General features: G+C 41.7%; 1 protein-coding gene and 1 pseudogene across 1 annotated transcript in view; one reads left to right on the top strand and one right to left on the bottom strand.

The window, feature by feature from the left end:
* Positions 1 to 19,565, bottom strand: part of ST8SIA6 (ST8 alpha-N-acetyl-neuraminide alpha-2,8-sialyltransferase 6) — a 147,298-nt gene that overhangs the window by 17,476 nt on the left and 110,257 nt on the right. The gene's annotated exons all lie outside the window — the stretch shown is intronic.
* On the top strand, positions 3,488 to 4,168 carry LOC133045282 (uncharacterized; annotated as a pseudogene).

The following is a 19,565-nucleotide window of genomic DNA, read 5'->3' on the forward strand; positions in this document are numbered from 1 at the left end:
AAATGTCATGTTTGTAGCCTATGTTGGGTCACTTACTAACGGGACACTTTAAGCCTTTATAAGTCAATGGCAGAATTATAAATTTATGCTCTTTGTCATTTCCCAGTTCATCCACAAGGTAAAGATCCTTGTAACAGCCAGTGCTAGTATAGAGCTGAGATGCTTAGAACAAACAAAACAAAATAAAATTTTATTTCTGTTATTCCATTTTCCATCATTCCTAAAAACAAAGTCAATTCTAATCCTTGGTGACTCCAAAGTCAACAAGATGCACTCACAATAATGAGCATGGCAATTTCCCCCTTTGTGCATGAAAAGAACAAAAGACATTAAGAAACAAAGGACACTGATGGTATTACCTGGATGTGATAGTGAATTTCATCGGTCAACTTAACTGAGCCAAGTTGCTCAGAGAACTGGCAAAACTATTTTGGGGACTGTCTGTGAGAGTGTTTCAGTTATGGATTAGCATTTGAACCTGTAGACAAAGTCAAAAAGCTTACCGTTTCCAATGCATAGTAAATGTCCAGCCAGATCGGCATTCACAAACCCATCCTTATAAAGCACTATACTTTCCAGAGCAACTGCATATTCAGTATGACATCTGATTCCCACAAAAACCAAGAAGGTAGAACATATAATTATTCCTATTTTAGAGATGAGAAAACAGGAGTTGAGACTTTACTGTGATAGGACTGAGGTTGTTACCTTACGTTAACTTACATTTTCTGACATTCACTTCTCTGCAATTTACATTAGAGTACATTGGGTGGGTAATGCTTGACTTTGAGCTTTTCCCCTTAGGATGCTTTCCAGAATGGCACCAAATAACATAGTGGTTCCCAAAATAATGCTGGTAGCACCTCGCTGACAACCTGTCCAGACACAACTCAAGGCTGCAAAAAATTTTACATGTGAATGCTTCAAACCCTCTATATAACTGAGGCATTCAAGGTTCTTGTTTTACACAGAGGGTGCCCATGGTCCCCGATGGACAGAATCAAGGCTTTCAAGTGGTCCAGACACCTGTGTCCCAGAATTTAATGGAAAAGAAACCCTGGCTTGATGATGATCTAATCCTGCTCTGTCATGCTTTCAGCAACTTTATCCACACAATCCAGTTTCAAAAAGAAATCTACTCCCTTCCACCTCCAGGAAAAGACTGGAGACCCTCTATACTGCACAGATTTCCAAATCTAGAAACAGCTTACTTCCTTTCACAGTGCTTCACTCTTGAGAGAATAAATTCCTAGGAAAGTTGATAAGAAATCCAGGGTCTCGAAAGAGGTCCTGGGCTCTTGAGGAGGAGATTGGAATCTGGAGTTCTCAAGGAAAAGAAATCGATAATTTTTTTTTTCTTTAAGCCTAGAACTGATGATTGCAAAACAAAACAACTCATCTTGCTCAAGGATATGCTTTTCTTTAAATTCTGTACCAATGATTATATAACAAAAATATATCCTGCTTGAGGACATCAATGTATGACAAAACCCACTGAAAAAATAAATAAATAAATAAAGGAAAAAAGAATTAAAAAAAAAAAAGAAATTACCCAGTCCATAAAAGCTAACCACACCATATTTTGAGGCTTCACTTGCTCTCTGTGAAGGCCCACACTTTGTGGCATGAGTTTTTCTCGAAATAAAATCCACTTCTTACCTATCACTTTGCCTTTCACTGAATTCTTTCTGTGATAAGACAGAAAGAATCTGAGCCTCAGTAAATCCAGACACCAGATAAGTGATGCCTGGGTTCAAAAAAAATAAAATAAAATAAAATAAAGTGTATACTGTAGGAGTGGTCTGTTAAGACCTTTACAGCCTTGAGACATTCTTTTGATTTATTGTTAATAACCAATTGAAAAGTATATAGCTCCCTTGCTAAGACTAGCAAAGGGGGCACTTTCTGTCTCCCTTCTGATGTCTATGTCAGAAGCTTTCTCTGTCCCTTTTTATACTTTAAGAAAACTTTGCTATACAAAGGCTCTTGAGTGATCAAGCCTGGTCCCTGGTCCCGAAGCTAAATCTTCTTCTTCAGAGACCACAGCCTTGTTTAACTAAATGAAACTAAGCCATGCCTTGTGGGACCACCCAAGACGGATGGGTCATGTTGGAGAGGTCTGACAGAATGCGGTCCACTGGAGAAGGGAATGGCGAACCACTTCAGTATTCTTGCCTTGAGAACCCCATGAACAGTATGAAAAGCCAAAATGATAGGATACTGAAAGAGGAACTCCTCAGGTCGGTAGGTGCCCAATATGCTACTGGAGATCAGTGGAGAAATAACTCCAGAGAGAATGAAGGGATGGAGCCAAAGCAAAAACAATACCCAGTTGTGGATGTGACTGGTGATAGAAGCAAGGTCCGATGCTATAAAGAACAATATCGCATAGGAATCTGGAATGTTAGGTCCATGAATCAAGGCAAATTGGAAGTGGTCAAACAGGAGATGGCAAGAATGAACTTTCACATTCTAGGAATCAGCGAACTAAAATGGATTGGAATGGGTGAATTTAACTCAGATGACAATTATATCTACTACTGTGGGCAGGAATCTCTTAGAAGAAATGCAGTAGCCATCATGGTCAACAAAAGAGTCCAAAATGCAGTACTTGGATGCAATCTCAAAAACAGAATGATCTCTGTTCGTTTCTAAGGCAAACCATTCAATATCACGGTAATCCAAGCCTATGTCCCAGCCACTAATGCTGAAGAATCTGAAGTTGAACGGTTCTATGAAGACCTACAAGACCGGCTAGAATTAAAACACAAAAAGGATGTCCTTTTCATTATAGGGGACTGGAATGCAAAAGTAGGAAGTCAAGAAACACCTGGAGTAACAGGCAAATCTGGCCTTGGAGTACGGAATGAAGCAGGGCAAAGGCTAACAGAGTTTCACCAAGAGAAAGCACTGGTCATAGCAAACACCCTCTTCCAACAACACAAGAGAAGACTCTACACATGGACATCACCATAGGGCCAACACTGAAATCAGATTGATTATATTCTTTGCAGCCAAAGATGGAGAAGCTCTATACAGTCAGCAAAAACAAAACCAGGAGCTGACTGTGGCTCAGATCATGAACCCCTTATTGCCAAATTCAGACTTAAATTGAAGAAAGTGGGGAAAACCACTAGACCATTCAGGTATGACCTAAATCAAATCCTTTATGACTATATAGTGGAAGTGAGAAACAGATTTAAGGGACTAGATCTGATGACAGACAGTGCCTGATGAACTATGGATGGAGGTTTGTGACATTGTACAGAAGACAGACATTAAGACCATCCCCATGGAAAAGAAATGCAAAAAAGCAAAATGGCTGTCTGAGGAGCCCTTACAAATAGCTGTGAAAAGAAGAGAAGTGAAAAGCAAAGGAGAAAAGGAAAGATATTCCCATTTGAATGCAGAGTTCCAAAGAATAGCAAGGAGAGATAAGAAAGCCTTCCTCAGCGATCAATGCAAAGAAATAGAGGAAAACAACAGAATGGGAAAGACTAGAGATCTCTTCAAGAAAATTAGAGATACCAAGAGAACATTTCATGCAAAGATGGGTTCGATAAAGGACAGAAATGGTATGGACCTAACAGAAGCAGAACATATTAAGAAGAGGTGGCAAGAATACACAGAAGAACTGTACAAAAAAGATCTTCACGACCCAGATAATCACGATGGTGTGATCACTCACCTAGAGCCAGACATCCTGGAATGTGAAGTCAAGTGGGCCTTAGAAAGCATCACTATGAACAAAGCTAGTGGCGGTGATGGAATTCCAGTTGAGCTATTTCAAATCCTGAAAGATTATGCTGTGAAAGTGCCACACTCGATATGCCAGCAAATTTGGAAAACTCAACAGTGGCCACAGGACTGGGAAAGGTCAGTTTTCATTCCAATCCCAAAGAAAGGCAATGCCAAAGAATGCTCAAACTACCGCACAATTGCACTCATCTCACACGCTAGTAAAGTAATGCTCAAAATTCTCCAAGCCAGGCTTTAGCAATATGTGAACCATGAACTTCCAGATGTTCAAGCTGGTTTTAGAAAAGGTGGAGGAACCAGGGATCAAATTGCCAACATCCGCTGGATCATCGAAAAAGCAAGAGAGTTCCAGAAAAACATCTATTTCTGCTTTATTGACTATGCCAAAGCCTTTGACTGTGTGGATCACAATAAAGTGTGGAAAATTCTGAAAGAGATGGGAATACCAGAACAGCTGACTCACCTCTTGAGAAACCTATATGCAGGTCAGGAAGCAAGAGTTAGAACTGGACATGGAACAACAGACTGGTTCCAAATAGGAAAAGAGTACGTCAAGGCTGTATATTGTCACGTTGCTTATTTAACTTATATGCAGAATACATCATGAGAAACGCTAGGCTGGAAGAAGCACAGGCTGGAATCAAGATTGCCAGGAGAAATATCAATAACCTCAGATATGCAGATGACACCACCCTTATGGCAGAAAGTGAAGAGGAACTAAAGAGCCTCTTGATGAAAGTGAAAGAGGAGAGTGAAAAAGTTGGCTTAAAGCTCAACATTCAGAAAACTTAGATCATGGCATCTGGTCCCATCATTTCATGGCAAATAGATCGGGAAATAGTGGAAACAGTGTCAGACTTTATTTTGGGAGGCTCCAAAATCACTGCAGATTGTGACTGAAGCCATGAATTTAAAAGACATTTACTCCTTGGAAGGAAAGTTATGACCAACCTAGACAGCATATTAAAAAACAGAGACATTACTTTGCCAACAAAGCTCCATCTAGTCAAGGCTATGGTTTTTCCAGTGGTCATGTATAGATGTGAGAGTTGTACTGTGAAGAAGGCTGAGTGCCGAAGAATTGATGCTTTTGAACTGTGGTGTTGGAGAAGACTCTTGAGAGTCCCTTGGACTACAAGGAGATCCAACCAGTCCATCCTAAAGGATATCTGTCCTGGGTTTTCATTGGAAGGATTTACGCTGAAGCTGAAACTCCAATACTTTGGCCACCTCATGCGAAGAGTTGACTCATTGGAAAAGACCCTGATGCTGGGAGGGACTGGGGGCAGGAGGAGAAGGGAATGACTGAGGATGAGATGGCTGGATGGCATCACCGACTCGATGGACATGAGTTTGAGTAAACTCCAGGAGTTGGTGATGGACAGGGAGGCCTGGCGTGCTGTGATTTATGGGGTCGCAAAGAGTCAGACACGACTGAGCGACTGAACTGAACTGAACTGAACCATAAGCTATCACTCTCAAGAAGTAGATTGGTCAAGGCTTAATATTTTTAGTCTTGACCTATAAAGGTGGAATCTGAATATGTACAAATTGCATCACAGTTGGGCTAATGAAATACTTTGGAGGCAGATTTTTGTTCAAATTGAAGAAATTCCTTTTTCTTTTACCACTATAGGTGCTGAGTGTTTCCTTGGTTTTCATCTTCGCTTTTTTGTTTTTTTCCAGTTCATTTTGAGTCCCAGGTCAAAATTCTCTAGTTCTAAATGGGATGCTTCCCAGATTTCCATGAAATGTTAATGATGGCTTAAGGCTCACAGTGTACAAGACATCATAGGACACTCTGAATACTAACTACCTAAGTGTCCCAGCCCAGGGCTCACAGGCCTCTCTTCTGTTTATTAAACTCTCTGAGACTCCCTAATGAGACGTGTGGCAGGCAGGGTGAATCAGAGACTAAAGAGCTGCCTTTTTCTGAGATCCGTTCCCTAAGACTCTAATGAGGCACCTAGGAAAAGGAGTTTTAAAACATAAGTACCTGCACAATTTCAAGGGACTTATTTACCATTCCAATCTTAGAGCACGTTTTTAAGTCCAATTTGTCTGTAAGTTCAACAAAGTTAGCCTAGGTACCCAACTAACATGATTGGCTGTATTGTACTGTACTGTCAAAGGTTTTTACTTTTCACATAAATAATATGTAAAAATAAACACAAAAAGTAAATAAAAGTGTTTTAAAGCTTACAGTACAGCATCATGAAAAGCATGCTGGACACACAAACTAACTTACATGATTGGTCACGGGAATGCAAGTTCATATCTCTGAAAGTTTAAAACTTGAAGGTTCGTATGTAGGGGACTTACTAATTGAGACAAGCACGGCAGACAAAGACACTGAGATACAGAAAACAGGGCCTGTGGAAGCTGGCAGGGGAAAGAACAGGAAACACGCAAATTGCTGGGGGAAACTGTCTGGCACTGGAAGGGAGAGTGTGTGGTAGGGAACCCTGAAGAACTGCATCAGGACAAGTCTCAGAAGCAAGACAAGGGGAACAATTCCACTTCTTTCTACAGAAAAGAACAAGTCATTGAAGGTCTAGTTATGGCAAGGACACAATGAGATCTGCCAGGGTCGTCCCCTAGCTCCAGTGGGGAGATCATTAGAGCAGCTCTTATCAGTTAGGGCTCTCCAGAGAAGCAGAAGCAAGAGTCAATTAACACTGATATCTATCTATCTAGATTTATTTTAGGGAATTGACCCATGCAGTCGTGGGGCTGGCAAGTCTGAAATCTGCAGAGCAGGCTGGCAGTAGTTGATGCTGCAATCCTGAAGCAGAACATCTTCTCTAGGAAACCTCAGTTTTTGCTTTTAAGGAAATCAGTTGAATGAAGGAGGCCTACTCACATTATCAAGGGTCATTCTCTTTACTTCAAGTCAACTGCTGGTGGATGTAAAGCACACCCTCATGGCAATGTCTGGATTCACGTTTGATTAAATACTGACTGGGTACTAGAGCCTAGGCAAGGAGACAAAGAAAATTAACCATCACGGTAACCCAGACCCAAGCAGTGGTGGGGAGGAGAAAGAAGGAAGTGGCTTTGAGACATAGTTGGGAGGTGAAATTGTTAAAGTCTGGTGATGGACTGCAAATGGGCACTGAAGGGAAGATGTCCAGGGTAAGGCACAGGTTTCTGATCAGGGTTACTAGGAGGAGGTGGTGCCTCCCTCGATACAGGGAGCCCTTAAACCAAAGCAGGGTTGGGGGCGTTGCCTTTTCATAATGTGTGCATGCATGCTAAGTCACTTCAGTCATGTCTGACTCATTGAGACCTTATGGACTGTAGCCCACTAGGCTCCTCTGTTCATGAGATTCTCCAGGCAAGAATACTATAGTGGTTTGCCATGCCCTCTTCCAGGGGATCTTCCCGACCCAGGGATCAAACCTGGGTCTCTAATGTCTCCTGCATTGGCAGGTGGATTCTTTATCACTAGCACTACCTGGGAAGCCCTCATAAAATGGTAACCTGTTATTGTTTTCACTCATCCCCAGTCTCATAAAGATGAAATGAGGTCACACGGCAGGAGTGGAATGAGAAGTCAGATGAAAAAGTGAAAAAAGTGAAAAGTGTAAAAAAGTGGGGTTGCAAAGTCTTTCTAAACAGGAGAAGGACTGGACCTTCTGGCTGGCTCCCGAGACCGTTCTGAATGAGCACAAAGCAATGAGCAAACTCACCTCCTGAATCTCTCCAAGCACCCCAGCATACAACTGGCTCCTGACTTTTAAAAATTGTTCCATTAAAGTTAATAGCCAATTACGTAAGTGTGGAAAACACAAGTTCTAAAAATACAGAATCAGCTGTAAAGATGAATGTTAAATTTTTGGACTATATTTTACTTTGCAGACAAAAAAAAAAAAAAATCCAGGTCACAGCCATTATTATTCAATGTGTGAAGGAAATGTGAAAAATCCATTCATTTCTACTTTTATTTAATTAGATACTTTGGAAGGGAAGGAAAAAAGAGGAGTAAGAAATTTTTTTCCTTTTCCAGACACTGTCTGACAACATATTTAAGATTCTTAAGTAACACTCTGAACCCTATGGAGATGGAATTTTATCATTATAAGGCTGGATCAATCTGACATGTAATTGCACCAGGGTGCTGTTCTGTAAAGCATTTCTTCAGGAAAACGGTCCCTGTATATTTTGCACTGACACCATTTTCTTTTATGAAAGGTCTCATTATTTCATGGTCTTTAAACTTACCAAACCAAGTCCTAATTGTGTGCTTCAGTGATAAGCATTGCATGTGTCCAGCAAAAGGCTCCTTCTGCACAAATGGAGAGACAGTAGGAAGCCAGTTCTGCTCAGGGTCATTTCATGAACCTGATTCATGCAGACAAACGGGCTGCATATGCTCCCAGCAGCCACTGCTATGGCTGCCCTCTCAGGCACTCTCCCAGGTCAGCCCTAGCAGCTCACTATGGAATTCATCATCATCTGCTTTTTTGGCTTCAGCCCCAGACTCAGCTTCTGTTTCTGTCTGGCCTCTGGGAACTGAGCACTTGCATTCCTGCCTTTCAGTTCAGTTCAGTCACTCATTCATATCCAATTCTTTGTGACCCCATGGACTGCAGCATGCCAGGCTTCCCTGTTCATCACCAACTCCTGGAGTTTGCTTAAAATCTTGTCCATCAAGTCGGTGATGCCATCCAACCATCTGGTCCTCTATCATCCCCTTCTTCTCCTGTCTTCAATCATTCCAAGCATCAGGGTCTTTTCCAGTGAGTCAATTCTTCGCATCAGGTGGCCAAAATATTGTAGTTTCAGTTTCAGCATCAGTCCTTTAAATGAATATTCAGGACTGATTTCCTTTAGAATTGATTGGTTGGATCTCCCTGCAGTCCAAAGGACTCTTAAGAGTCTTCTCCAACACCACAGTTCAAAAGCATCAATTCTCTGGTGCTCAGCTTTCTTTATAGTCCATTCTCACATCCATACATGACTACTGGAAACACCACAGTTTTGACTAGATAGACCTTTGTCACAAAGTAATGTCTCTGCTTTTTAATATGCTATCTAGGTTGGTCATAGCTTTTCTTCTAAGGAGCAAGCGTCTTTTAATTTCATGGCTGCAGTCACTATCTGCAGTGATTTTGCACCCCAAGAAAATAAAGTATCTCACTGTTTCCATTGATACCCAATCTATTTGCCATGAAGTGATGGGACCAGATGCCATGATCTTAGTTTTTTAAATGTTGAGTTTTAAGCCAGCTTTTTCATTCTCCTCTTTCGCTTTCATCAAGAAACTCTTTAGTTCTTCTTCACTTTCTGCTATAAGGGTGGTGTCATCTGTGTATCTGAGGTTATTGATATTTCTCCTGGCAATCTTGATTCCAGCCTGTGCTTCATCCAGCCAGCATTTCGCATGATGTACTCTGCACATAAGTTAAATAATCAGGGTGACAACATAAAGCCTTGACATACTCTTTTTCTGATTTGGAACCAGTCTGTTGTTCCATGTCCAGTTCTAACTGTTGCTTCTTGACCTGCATACAGATTTCTCAGGAGGCAGGTCAGGTGGTCTGGTATTCCTATCTCTTTCAGAATTTTCCAGTTTGTTTTGATAGACACAGTCAAAGGCTTTGGCATAGTCAAAAAAGCAGAAGTAGATGTTTTTCTGGAACTCTCTTACTTTTTCGATGATCCAACGGATGTTGGCAATTTGATCTCTTGTTCCTCTGCCTTTTCTAAATCCAGCTTAGAACATCTAGAAGTTCTCAGTTCACATACTGTTGAAGCCCTGCTTGGAGAATTTTGAACATTACTTTACTAGCATGTGAGATGAGTGCAATTGTGCATTCGTTTGAATATTCTTTTGGTCTCCGTTTGCGTGAAATATTTTTTTTCCAGCCCTTCACTTTTAGTCTGTATGTGTCTCTTGCTTTGAGGTGGGTCTCTTGTAGACAGCATATATAGGGGTCTTGTTTTTGTATCCATTCAGCCAATCTTTGTCTTTTGGTTGGGGCATTCAACCCATTTACATTTAGGGTAATTATTGATAGGTGTGGTCCCGTTGCCATTTACTTTGTTGTTTTGGGTTCACGTTTATACAACCTTTCTGCATTTCCTGTCTAGAGAAGATCCTTTAGCATTTGTTGAAGAGCTGGTTTGGTGGTGCTGAATTCTCTCAGCTTTTGCTTATCTGTAAAGCTTTTGAATTCTCCTTCATATCTGAATGAGATCCTTGCTGGATACAGTAATCTAGGTTGTAGGTTATTCTCTTTCATTACTTTCAGTACGTCCTGCCATTCCCTTCTGGCCTGGAGGGTTTCTATTGATAGATCAGCTGTTATCTTTATGGGAATCCCTTTGTGTGTTATTTGTTGTTTTTCCCTTGCTGCTTTTAATATTTGTTCTTTGTATTTGATCTTTGTTAATTTGATTAATATGTGTCTTGGGGTGTTTTGCCTTGGGTTTATCCTGTTTGGGACTCTCTGGGTTTCTTGGACTTGGGTGGCTATTTCCTTCCCCATTTTAGGGAAGTTTTCAGCTATCATCTCCTCGAGTATTTTCTCATGGCCTTTCTTTTTGTCTTCTTCTTCTGGAACTCCTATGATGCGAATGTTGGGGCGTTTCACATTGTCCCAGAGGTCCCTGAGGTTGTCCTCATTTCTTTTGATCCTTTTTTCTTTTTTCCTCTCTGCTTCATTTATTTCCACCATTTTATCTTCTACCTCACTTATCCTATCTTCTGCCTCCATTATTCTACTCTTGGTTCCCTCCAAAGTGTTTTTGATCTCATTCATTGCATTGTTCATTTTTAATTGACTCTTTTTTATTTCTTCTAGGTCTTTATTAAACATTTCTTGTATCTTTTCAATCTTTGTTTCCAGGCTATTTATCTGTAACTCCATTTTGTTTTCAAGATTTTGGATCATTTTTATTATCATTATTCTAAATTCTTTTTCAGGTAGATTCCCTATCTCCTCCTCTTTTGTTTGACTTGGTGGGCATTTTTCATGTTCCTTTACCTGTTGGGTATTTCTTTGCCTTTTCATCTTGTTTAGATTGCTGTATCTGGAGTGGGCTTTCTGCATTCTGGAGGTCTGTGGTTCCTTTTTATTGTGGAGGATTAACCCAGTGGGTGGGGTTAGACGATTGGCTTGTCAAGGTTTCCTGGTTAGGGAAGCTTGCATCAGTGTTCTGGTGCGTGGAACTTGATTTCTTCTCTTTGGAGAGCAATGGAGTGCCCAGTAATGAGTTTTGAGATGGGTCTATGTGTTAGGTGTGACCTTGGGCAGCCTGTATGTTGATGTTCAGGGCTATGTTCCTGCGTTGCTGGAGAATTTGCGTGGTATGTCTTGCTCTAAAACTTATTGGCTCTTGGGTGGTGGTTGGTTTCAGTGTAGGTATGAAGGCTTTTGGACAGTCACTTATTACTTAAAGTTCCATGTAGTCAGGAGTTTTCTGGTGTTCTCAGGTTTTGGGCTTAAGTCTCCTGACTCTGGATTTCAGTTTTATTCTTCCTGTAGTCTCAGGACTTCTCCAACTATATAGCCCTGATAAGAAAACTTCTAGGTTAATGGCTAAAAGATTCTCCCCCGTTAGGGACACCCAGAGAGGTTCACAGAGTTACATGAAGAAGAGGAGAGGGAGGAGGGAGATAGAGATGAGCAGGAGGAGAAAAAAGGGGACTCAAGAGGAGAGAGACAGATCTACGCAGCTGTCTGTTCCCAGAGTGTTCTCCGTAGCCCAGTCACCTACAAAGATTCACAGAATTGGATTGGGAAGAGAAGGGGAAAGGAGGAAATAGAGGTGTTCTGGGGTAGAAAACAGAGAGTCAAGATTGGGAGAGAATAATCTTCGGTTTAAAAATAGGGCTTCTCTTTTTTTTTTTTTGTAAGGTTATAGTGTATTGAAAATGAAAATTAAGGAGTAGTAGAGGAGTACTAGAGGACTTTAAAAGAAATAAGAGAAAAAGAAAAATAGAAAATAGAAGAGAAAAAAAAGAAAAAAAAAGAAGAAAAAAGAAAAAAAAAGAAAGAAAAAAAAAATTTTTTTCCCCCTAATTAAAAAAAATCATAAAAATCTATGGAAATGAAAGTTAAGGAGTAATGGGGGAGTAATAGGGGATTTTTAAGGAAAATAAAAGAGAAAAAAGAAAAAAAAAAGAAAAAAGTAAAAATATATCTAGGAGTTTCTCTGGAGCTGTTGCGGTCAGTGTGGGTTCGGCTCAGTTTCAGATAGCTCCTCGTTCCAGCTTACGCTTCTTGATATCTACAGGCCCCTTCCGGTGTAGTCGGTGTTTTCTAGAGGGATTTTAATCTGTTGCACCAGTCCCTTCTGAAGCGGTTCCCTTTGTTTATTTGGCTTCTGTTTGCCGGTCTCTTCAGAGCCTCATTTCCGCCCTGACACAGGCGGGCGGAGGTGGACTCTTATTCAGGTAGCTAGTTCCGTCGCTCTGCGGGGAGGGGCTGGCGCTGCGGGGAGGGGCTGGCACTGCAGGGAGGGGCTGACGCTGCTTTCTCCGTCTGCGCTACTCAGGCTCCCGGCTGTTCTATATGGAGCGCGCCCCGCGCTGCGCGAGGTTCCAGCCCTCGGGTGTTCCACAAAAGCGCGTAAGGAAAAGCTGCGCCCGCTCTCTGTGCCTTCCCTGTCAGAGCGGTCCAGGCAGCCAGGGGCTTGGTGGGCGCACTCTCCCCAGGTGTGGCGCGCCCACTCCCTTCCACGGACCCAGTCTCAGTTTCCGCTGTCGCCAGTCGGGTGCGCGCGCCTTCTGCCCTCCGCGTCCCCAGCCCCAGTCCCCGCCCGCGCCGGTTGGGTGCCTGCGCCCTGTGTCTCGCCGCGACCTTCCCCTCCCCCCTGCCTCCTGCCTCCAGCGGGGCTGGGCCGGTCCGCAGCCTGCGAGCTCTTCCCTGGATTTTTTCGGTCTCTTTGTTCTGCGAACGGCCGGCAGTGTGTTCGGGCCGGTTAATTTACTCTCTCTCTTTTGGTCTCCCACAGTTCAAGTTGGCAATTCACAGACGCTCCCTCCGATTGTCCTCAGGGCACTCAGGCCCGGACCCTACCCCAAGCAATGCCGCCTAAGACTTCCCGGGACGGATCTCCGTCCTTAGCTCTTTTGTCTCACTTTTTATCTTTTATATTTTGTCCTACCTCCTTTCGAAGACAATGAGCTGCTTTTCTGGGCGCCTGATGACCTCAGCTAGCGATCAGAAGTTGTTTTGCGAAGTTTGCTCTGCGTTCAGTTATTCTTTTGATGAATTTGTAGGAGAGAAAGTGGTCTCCCCGTCCTACTCCTCCGCCATCTTGGCTCCTCCCCCTGAATATTCTTTGGCATTGCCTTTCTTTGGGATTGGAATGAAAACTGACCTTTTCCAGTCCTGTGGCCACTGCTGAGTTTTCCAAATTTGCTGGCATATTGAGTGCAACACTTTAACAGAATCATCTTTTAAGATCTGAAATAGCTCAACTGGAATTTCATCACCTCCACTAGCTTTGTTCATAGTGATGCTTCCTATGGCCCACTTGACTTCGCATTCCAGGATGTCTGGCTCTAGGTGAGTGATCACACCATTGGGGTTATCTGGGTCATTAAGATCTTTTCTGTATAGTTCTTCTGTGTATTCTTGCCACCACTGCTTAATATCTTCTGCTTCTGTTAGGTCCATACCATTTCTGCCCTTTATTGTGCTCATCTTTGCATGAAATGTTCCCTTGATATCTCTAATTTTCTTGAAGAGATCTCTAGTCTTTCCCATTCTATTGCTTTCCTCTATTTCTTTGCATTGATCACTGAGGAAGGCTTTCTTGTCTCTCCTTGCTATTCTTTGGAACTCTGCATTCAGATGGGAATATCTTTCCTTTTTTCCTTTGCCTTTAGCTTCTCTTCTTTTCTTAGCTATTTGTAAGGCCTCCTCAGATAATCATTTTGCCTTTTTGCATTTCTTTTTCTTGGGGATGGTCTTGATCACTACCTTCTGTACAGTGTCATGAACCTCCGTCCATAGTTCTTCAGGCATTCTGTATCAGATCGAATTGAATCTGATATCTTGAATCTACTAGTCATTACCAATGTATAATCATAAGGGATTTGATTTAGGTCATACCTGGATGGTCTAGTAGTTTTCCTACTTTCTTCAATTTAAGTCTGAATTTAGCAATAAGGAGTTCTTGATCTGAGCCACAGTCAGCTCCACGTCTTGTTTTTCTGACTGTATAGAGCTTTTCAATCTTTGGCTGCAAAGAATATAACCAATCTGATTTCAGTATTGACCAGCTGGTGATGTCCATGTGTAGAGCTGTCTCTTGTGTTGTTGGAAGAGGGTGTTTGCTATGACCAGTGCTTTATCTTGGCAAAACTCTGTTAGCCTTTGCCCTGCTTCATTTTGTAGTCCAAGGCCAATTTTCCTGTTACTCCAGGTATCTCTTGACTTCCTACTTTTGCATTCCAGTCCTCTATAATGAAAAGGACATCTTTTCTGGGTGTTAGTTCTAGAAGGTCTTGTAGGTCTTCACAGAACCGTTCAACTTCAGCTTCTTTAGCATTAGTGGTTGGGGCATAGACTTGGATTACTGTGATATTGAGTGGGTTGCCTTGGAGACAAACACAGATCATTCTGTTTTTTTGAGATTTCACCCAAGTACTGCATTTTGGCCTCTGGTTATCTCCACACCCTGACTTTTCATCTGCCCTCAGGCTTTTCTCAAGGGATAAGAATTATTCATCCTACCCTGAACTTGCCAGCTCTTTATTTCATCCCCACGGGCGGGTGGGGTGGGGGAGTTGTAAATAATTTGGGTAAAGAATGGAATGCAGAACTCTGTGCTCTGCCTCCACAGGCTGGTTAATTTTAGGCAACTCACAGTCATTCCTTGTTGGACCTCAGAGTGTGTTACAAACATGATTTGACCAGCCTTCTTGAAAAGGAGGGACATGCCAGAGATGGTTCCTATAAAGATAAGTCCTTTTCTACTGAAATTAATGCAGAGGAAGATTCCAACCTAGAAACTTGAAGCCTAGTATTTTCCGCCCTATAATCCATTTCCCAACATGAAAAGATCAAAGAAAGTTCTAGTAGAACACTCAGAATAGAAAGTGCTTGTTCTTATCAAATGGATGGTATAATCCCAAGAAAATGCATCACAGAAGCAAAAGTGGGACTTCCAAATGCTTACACATCTGTCCAGGCAGAGGACTGGACCTGAAACAGCTTTGCTGCTACTCATAGCTTGCTGTATTTATTACAGATATCAAGGGTATAAATTATTTTCAATAAAATATTAATTGCAAGCTAGGAAAATGATGTTAAATGAATGATAATAATAATACTAGTGGGATCCATATTAGCAAAAAGATGCACATGCATGTTGGGGAGGGTCCAAGGAGGACAGTTCAGAAGAAAAAAACATGACAATTGGCCAAATGTAAACAAAGACCTGGTGTTGGAAAAGATTCTTGAGAGTCCCTTGGACTGCAAGGAGATCCAACCAGTCCATCCTAAAGGAGATCAGTCCTGGGTGTTCATTGGAAGGACTGATGCTGAAGCTGAAACTCCAACACTTTGGCCACCTCATGCGAAGAGCTGATTCATTGGAAAAGACCCTGATGCTGGGAGGGATTGGGGGCAGGAGGAGAAGGGGACGACAGAGGATGAGATGGCTGGATGGCATCACTGACTCGATGGACATGAGTTTGAGTAAACTCTGGGAGTTGGTGATGGACAGGGAGGCCCGGCATGCTGCGATTCATGGGGTCACAGAGTCGGACACGACTGAGCGACTGAACTGAACTGAACTGAAACAAAGACCCAGAAGGATAAATTACCTCTATGTGCTCCTCCTCATTAGGGGGGATGCCCAAACTCTTTCTCTCTGAGTGTGTATTTCTATCTAGCTTCTGTGCTCCTCATTCAGGACTTTTGCACTCCTCTCCAGGTACGTATTTCTGCCCTGCTTCTGACACACATAAATAAACTTTTTCTCTGTGTGCTCTCCCGTATGTTGTGCTGTGTCTCTAATAACAAACTGTTTTGCAGTTTTGCCTGCTTTCAAATGGGGTAAGAATCAGGGAACTTTTCTTCTAGTCTCTAGCCCCTGGTAGACTGGCAGCTAGGTTCAATCCCTGGACAGGGAAATAAGATCCTGCTTCAAGACTACTGTCCCTCTGAAAACATTTTCACACACAAAATGGAAATTCATACTTGTGATAGCGTTCTGAAGGAGAATCGTGTCACAGGACAGCAGCAATGTCTCCATGTGAGGGTATGGAGAAGGCCTTCCTGGGCAGAGATGACGGATTTGGGATCTGAAAGATTAGTGCACGTGAATAGGGCGTGGGGGAGGCCGAAGGGACAGAGCTTTTGGGGCTGTGGCTGTCGTGGGAATCAGACATTTGATGAAGCTGAAAACCAACACAGTGAAGCAAAAGGAGCCAAGGGGAGTGTGGAGTGGGGTGAGGCCAAAGAAGTAGGTAGTAGCCAGGCAACATAGGGCCTTAAGGTTGAATTTAGTCTCAGCTTTGAATGTTTAAAAAAAAAACGGATTCCAAACAGGTTGGGGCAAGGATAGATGTGGTAGAAGTGAACTGTGACCACAGATCATCACCCAATTTCCATACCTATATACAATGGAATATTACTTGGCCATAAAAACAAACAATGAAATAGTATCATTTGCAGCAACATGGAGGGACCTAGAAATTACCATACTAAGAGAAGTCAAGTTAGACAAAGACAAATATCATATAATATCACTTATATGTGGAATCTAATTTTTAAAAATGATACAAATGAACTTATTTATGAAAGAGAAACAGACTCACAGATTTTTAAACAAACCTATGGTTACCTAAGGGGAAATGTAGGGGGCAGAGGGATAAATTAGGAGTCTGGGATTAACATATACACACTACTATCTACAAAACAGATAACTAATAAGGAGTTCTAGCACAGGAAACTCTACTCAGTAATCTGTGATAACTTATATAGGAAAAGAATCTGAAAAATAATGAATATGTGTACATATATAATTGAATCACCTTGCTGTACAGGTACCTGAAACTAACACAACATTGTAAATCTACTACACACCAATAAAAATTTTTTTAAAAAGCCATCCAGGCATTGTACAGAGGATGGATGAGAAGAGTATCAGTTTGGTGAATGATGACCAGAGTAAAGGTCATTGCAATGATCCAAAAGAGAGCTAGTGAATTCCCTGAAGCCCGAGCGCCGTAGAGAGCCTGTGCTCCACAACCAGAGAAGCCACTGCAATGAGAAGCCTATGCACTGACACTAGAGAGCAGCCCTCACTTGCTGCAGCTAGAGAAAGCTCACACACAGCAATTGACTCAGCACAGCCAAAATAAATAAATAAAACTATTTAAAAAAAACCCTTCATTTCAAGATTCCATGTCATAGATTTCCCTGGTGGTCCAGTGGTTAAGAATCTGCCTTGCAAAGCAGGGGAAGCAAGTTGGATGCCTGGTCAGGGAACTAGCATCCCACACACTGTGGGGCAACTGAACCCATGTGTCTCAACGAAAGATCCCACATTATGCAACAAAGATTCCATGTGCTACAACTGAGACATAATGAAGTCAAACAAATAAATTAAATCAAGTTTTAAAACAAAGATAGCATGTCAAAATACCATGATTTTAGAATCAACTGGCTCATAATGAATGCATGTTTCACACTTAAAAAATAGACTGGTATTAAGAATACAATGATCTAAGAATTCCAGTGATTTGCATAGCTTCAAAAGGCATGAAAACATTTCATGTTAGTCCAAGAGATCAGAAGAATTAATGGCTTCAAATAAACACTATCTCTTTTTAGCGATATGCCTCTTTCTATAAATTAAGACAGAACCACCTGTGAGCTTGAACTAGTCTCCCAGAATACGGAGAGAAATTCCAGCAACCAGAGGGGATCTGATGTTAGTCTGTGGGATTGTCAGGTAGGGATCACACTGAAAGTTAGGATGGGAAATTTGATGGCCATCTCTGACTCAGGTTAATTCTTGATACTAATCACACAGTTTTACCTTCAAATTTCTGGCTCTCTCTGACAGGAAGGTGCAATGGCCTAGACATTTAGAATTAGTAAATCAGATATTGATGACTCTCCTTAATGAATCCAGTTAGATACAGAATGAGAGGTATGGTGTTCAGAAAAGCCACCCCATTCACCATTCACATCATAACATGAATTAGTACATCCCCTAGCAGGGATGATCTAGCACAGAAAAAGTGGAGTTTTGAGGAAGAATATGGGAGAAAACATTTGGAAACATGGAAACTTGACATCCCATGGTACAGAAGCAAGTGAGAAATGAGGAAGGAACTGGGATAATTTACAGAAGATCCAAAAGGGGGGTGGAGAGAAGTCCAGGCACCTGCCCCAGACTTAGATGTTAAATACATTTTGAAATATACATATATGAAATATATAATAAATGAAAGTTTTACATACTTCACAATTTTCGCTTTACCTCAACCCACTCAAAGTTCTGCTTCATAACTTGCAGCCAGAGGAAAACCTAAGAGGGTATGTTTTTCTCTGTTCACAATGGGAATGACAAAGGTTTCAGGCTGAGGAAGAGAATGAATAAAGACCAAATTTTGCCCGCATCTCAGATGACTTTTTCCCTTGTATGTGTACACTGATATTTTGACTTTTATGAAAGACCAGATCATCTATTTGAGTAGAATATAAGAAAACCAGGGTAAATAAAATGTGAAAGACTGACTGTCAAAGTACAGGACAGGAACTCCATTGAAATGTTAACTCAGAAGTGAAGGAGATAATGCTGAAACACTGGAGAAAGATCTACATATATACAGACACAATGCATCAGTGTTTAAACAATGTAATGGAAACTCCTCTGGTGGTCTGTAGCTAAGAATATGCATTCCAATGGGGGGGACACAGGTTCAATCCCTGGACAAGGAACTAAAATCCCACATGCCATAGGGCAACTAGGTCTGCACACCTCAATGAGAGAGAAGCTCACTCACTGCAGCAAAAAAGACCCCACACGCTGCAACTAAGACCCAGAGCAGTCACACAATGTAATGTACCAATGAAGCAATGTTCCAAGGAGCAGAATCTTCAGAATATAGACTTTGCCATAGAAATGCATCAAATCACATGGGATCCATCCCTCTTCTAGATTTTATTTCAAAAATGTATTTCCCAAGTTGTACTTGGTATTGTTAGGTAGTTAGAATAGGAGAAGGAAATGGCGGTGGCTAAAAAACAAAGAAGGGAAAAGCCTGCAAACAGAACAAAGGAATGTTGGAGAACAGAGTGAGAACCTCAGGTAAAACAAACAGCACTCCTAGCTAGCCCAGTTTACATAGGGCATGCTCAGGTGAGGAGAAAAAAACACATAAAAAGAGCCAAAATTGGGCCAGGTGCTTCTCTTCTCTTCATGTCTTCGCATGGGTCGGCCCGCCCTCATGCCTCAATTATGTCTTGTCTTTGATTTCTAAATAAAACTGAGATGTAACATGGAGCTGTCACACTGGTCCATCCAAGGAAACTGCATGGGGTTGTAACACTGGTCCATCCAGTGCTTCAAATTTTTGTTGTGACGAGACAGAACCGAGGAAATTACACACTCACCCAACAGTATTGACCATATTGCTTTATGCAATATGGTATTGACCATATTGTTCTCTGATCTAGGAGCATAAAGCAATATGGTCAATACCAAGTACAACTTGGGAAATACATTTTTGAAATAAAATCTAGAAGATGAATGAATCCCACGTGGTTTGATGCATTTCTAAGGCAAAGTCTATATTCTGAAGACTGGGAGGAACTGGTCCCTAAATG

The sequence above is a fragment of the Dama dama genome, chromosome 23 (genome assembly GCF_033118175.1).
Source record: "Dama dama isolate Ldn47 chromosome 23, ASM3311817v1, whole genome shotgun sequence".
NCBI classification, from domain to species: Eukaryota; Metazoa; Chordata; class Mammalia; order Artiodactyla; family Cervidae; genus Dama; species Dama dama.